The sequence below is a fragment of the Salmo salar genome, chromosome 28 (assembly GCF_965601325.2).
Source record: "Salmo salar chromosome 28, fSalSal1, whole genome shotgun sequence".
Classification (NCBI taxonomy): Eukaryota; Metazoa; Chordata; class Actinopteri; order Salmoniformes; family Salmonidae; genus Salmo; species Salmo salar.
The window spans coordinates 2,784,392-2,789,216 of record NC_138318.1 but is presented as its reverse complement, the minus strand read 5'-3'; positions in this window follow the sequence as shown (position 1 = coordinate 2,789,216).

Sequence of the window (4,825 nt, the reverse complement as noted above, 5' to 3'; positions counted from 1 at the left end):
TTTAAAAATGTATTTTACTCAGATTTAGCTAGGTTAAATCAGGGAGTAAGTACAGATTGGGATATGTGGGACATAGTTTGACCACACACACACCCTGCAGGTGTATAAGTGTGTAACAAGTGAGTAATAGGACAAATATAACCACCCACCAATGTATAAACAGTATGTCAGGTGCTGCTGATAAGACACCATTGGAATGCATTGTTTTCTGTGGGCAATTAGTAGGCCTTTATCAGGAATCAAGGTAAGACCCAGATGCAGACTGTCGAAGTAACAATGTTTATTATAGCAACGGGGCGGTCAACGACAGGTAAAGGCAGGCAGAGGTTGATAAACCAGAGTATAGGGGCAAAGGTACAGGACAGCAGGCAGGCTCAGGGTCAGGTCAGGCAGAGGTCGGTAATCCAGAGGTGGGGCAAAGGTACAGGATGGCAGGCGGGCTCAGGGTCAGGACAGGCAGAGTAGTCGGGCAGGCGGGCTCAGAGACAGGGAAGGGTCAAAACCAGGTGGGCGAGAAAAAGAGAGACCGGGAAAAAGCAGGAGCTGAGAAAAACTCTGGTTGACTTGACAAACAAGACGACCTGGCAACAGACAAACAGAGAACACAGGTAAAAATACACCGGGGATAATGGGGAAGATGGGCGACACCTGGAGGGGGGTAGAGACAATCACAAGGACAGGTGGAACAGATCAGGGTGTGACAGCCTTAGTGTATTTTCTATAGCACTATCTTTAACCATAGTTGGAAAGTGAATGCTACAGTTCTTAAAAGTTAAATAATTGTTTCATAGTAGTGCATAACTGATAATATAACTATTGCCTGCCTGTCTGACTGGCCACAGCATCCCAAGAGGGGGCTCAATATGTTTGGCATAGGACACTCTCAGGTGTTTGTGTGTGTTGAATCAGTCAAATTGAATGAAATATGTGACTAATTTGGCCTATGTTTCAATCATGAGCTAAATCCATCATTGAGCACCATCCAGTTGAAAGCAACATGAGTGATTAGACCGATTCAGAGTGATTAGTGATTAGACCGATTCAAGCCTCATCTTCTCTCCCCCCAACACTTTGGCTTTCAGTCCATGAGATTACGGGGACGTTGCCTGATGACTCAAACTGAATTATTCCACTGCTTTATCATTCGCTACATACTTCAGTCTGGAATGCCATCATTGAAGTTGATTGGGTGATGTCAAAATGAGTTGTGTTGTAGAAAACAAAGTCATCAGCGATTGGATCATCTCTAACCAAACAAAGTATCAAAGCCAATGATGAATTTTCTAAATGAGTGTTCTGGCTCTGGCCCAACCAGTGGTGTTGTGATGCCTGGAGAAATGGGTACTCTAATTTGACAAGATTTTTCCAAATGCCCCGCCCGGCGAAGTATGATAACTTCTATGAGAAACAGTGACATACACTCTGAATTATCTAAAATTATCAATTCCATATTGGTATTTCACAGTCAGGCCAACCCAAGATGTACTGTGCAAGTAGGCTAATAGTAGGCCTACTATTGAAACAGATCAATTAGGTTGTCAACTGAGTCAGAAATTCACAAGTTTCTGAATTTTACATTATTTTCTTCAGATTTTCGCTCTCAAAGTCACACTTATTTAATAGTAAAACAACTACATTGGATGTTTTAAGTCCATAAGAATGCTTAAACCACAGCAGGAGAACCCTTTTATGGTCTGGGAAAAATCTAAGAAATGTTGATTTTTTTGTGAGGTTACCCTTTAACATTTAATTAAGAAGGTTTTTTGGGAAAGCCTTTCCATCTACCAGAAGATGTTAGGCGTACAATAGCATTGATATAATTTTCCTGTTCCTTAATTGTTTGAAACCTGGATGTTTTACTTAATATTATGAGTCATGTCTTACCTTGCTTCAAAGTAGCCTATAGCCAAAATCCCACCAGAGAAACGTGGAGGAAAATATTTTATTAAGACTTATATGTGTTCTCCTGTTGTATTGGTTTTCTTTCAACTATCTTTCATTGTCTAGCAGCCAAAGGCATTATCGTAGTCATAATAGCAATCCATGATAGTTGTTGCATCTTCCCTGTGGCTCAGTTGGAAGAGCATAGTGTTTGCAACGCCAGCATGGTGTGTGCAATGCCAGGGTTGTGGGTTCGATTCCCACGGGGGGCCAGTACAAATGCATGAAATGAAATGAAAATGTATGAAATGTATGTATTCACTACTGTAAGTCGCTCTGGATAAGAGCGTCTGCTAAATGAGTAAAATGTAAATGTAATCTTTAGCTCTTTCTAAATTTCTAACCAATATTTCCATCTCTGTCCATGAAACCTCTTGCATTTTAGAACGTTGTTTACATTCACGTGTAGGCCTACTGCCTTGTGCCTGCCTTGTGCACATCGCTGTGCCTAAAATGTCAACAAATAGTTTATCAACATTTTAAGATAAACATTCTGATCTGTTCCTCTATCATTTAAACGTGTTAACCCTCGCAAGGCTGCCAGCCCAGACGGCATCGCTAGCCGCGTCCTCAGAGCATGCGCAGACCAGCTGGCTGGTGTGTTTACGGACATATTCAATCAATCCTTATCCCAGTCTGCTATTCCCACATGCTTCAAAAGGGCCACCATTGTTCCTGTTCCCAAGAAAGCTAAGGTAACTGAGCTAAATGACTATCACCCCGTAGCACTCACCTCCGTCATCATGAAGTGCTTTGAGAGACTAGTCAAGGACCATATCACCTCCACCCTACCTGACACGTTAGACCCACTCCAATTTGCTTACCACCCCAATAGGTCCACAGACGACGCAATCACAATCGCACTGCACACTGCCCTAACCCATCTGGACAAGAGGAATACCTATGTAAGAATGCGGTTCATCGACTACAGCTCAGCATTTAACACCATAGTACCCTCCAAACTCGCCATTAAGCTCGAGACTCTGGGTCTCGACCCCGCCCTGTGCAACTGGGTCCTGGACTTCCTGACGGGCTGCCCCCAGGTGGTGAGGGTAGGAAACAACATCTCCACCCCACTGATCCTCAACACTGGGGCCCCCACAAGGGTGCGTTCTCAGCCCTCTCCTGTACTCCCTGTTCACACATGACTGCGTGGCCATGCACACCTCCAACCCAATCATCAAGTTTGCAGACGACACTACAGTGGTAGGCTTGATTACCAACAACGACGAGACGGCCTACAGGGAGGAGGTGAGGGCCCTCGGAGTGTGGTGTCAGGAAAATAACCTCACACTCAATGTCAACAAAACAAAGGAGATGATCGTGGACTTCAGGAAACAGCAGAGGGAGCAGCCCCCTATCCACATCAACGGGACAGTAGTGGAGAAGGTGGAAAGTTTTAAGTTCCTCGCCGTACACATCACAGACAAACTGAAATGATCCACCCACACAGACAGCATGGTGAAGAAGGCACAGTAGCGCCTCTTCAACCTCAGGAGGCTGAAGAAATTCGGCTTGTCACCCAAAAACACTTTACAGATGCACAATCGAGAGCATCCTGTCGGGCTGTATCACCGCCTGGTACGGCAACTGCTCCTCCCACAACCGTGAGGCTCTCCAGAGGGTAGTGAGGTCTGCACAACGCATCACCGGGGGCAAACTACCTGCCCTCCATGACACCTACACCACCCGATGTCACAGGAAGGCCAAAAAGATCATCAAGGACAACAACCACCCGAGCCACTGCCTGTTCACCCAGCTATCATCCAGAAGGCGAGGTCAGTACAGGTGCATCAAAGCTAGGACCGAGAGACTAAAAAAACGAATCTATCTCAAGGCCATCAGACTGTTAAACAGCCATCACTAACATTGAGTGGCTGCTGCCAACATACTGACTCATCTCTAGCCACTTTAATAATAAAAAATTTGATGTAATAAATGTATCACTAGCCACTTTAAACAATGCCACTTTATATAATGTTTACATACCCTACATTACTCATATCATATGTATATACTGTACTCTATACCATCTACTGCATCTTGCCTATGGCATTCGGCCATCGCTCATCCATATATTTTTATGTACATATTCTTATTCATTCCTTTACACTTGTGTGTATAAGGTAGTTGTTGTGAAATTGTTAGATTACTTGTTAGATTTTACTGCATGGTCGGAACTAGAAGCACAAGCATTTCACTACACTCACATTAACATCTGCTAACCATGTGTATGTGACAAATCAAATTTGATTTATACAGCCTTATTAATTGATATGACGTATACATCCACTACACTACTTTGATACGCATTGTGGGGATGACGAAATGGGTATATGCAATGCCCACTGAAAAATAAATGGGTATACAGGCTTATACCCTCCACTACACCACTGGGCCCAACCCATCAGTTTCTGGGATGAATCAGACTGTCTAGAATGGATTTCATTTCTAGAAATGGTCTGGGAGGGATCACATCCAGACTCATTTCGGTGAAGATACTAATGTCCATGGGCTTGGCACAGCGTTTGGCCGGAGCTAGCCAATGACAACCAGGGGCACGCTACCTATTTCTACAATAGATTTTTTAAACCTAACCCTAACCCTAATCTTAACCACATGCCTAACCCTAACCTTATGCCTAACCATAATGTTAAATTAAGACCAATAAGTTCATTTTAGTTTTCATTAACTTTTACAATAAACCGATAGCCAATGTTTACTTTGTGGCTGTGGTAACTAGTGAAACCCTAGCCTCGCCCAGTCCCCAACAACCGGATGTTCCGGTTTTCAAGGGTAATGGAAAGAGAGCCTGTGACGCGGAACTCCATCTTAACTCCTCCTCCACATTTACTGGATTGGTTGAACAGTGCAGAAGAGCACC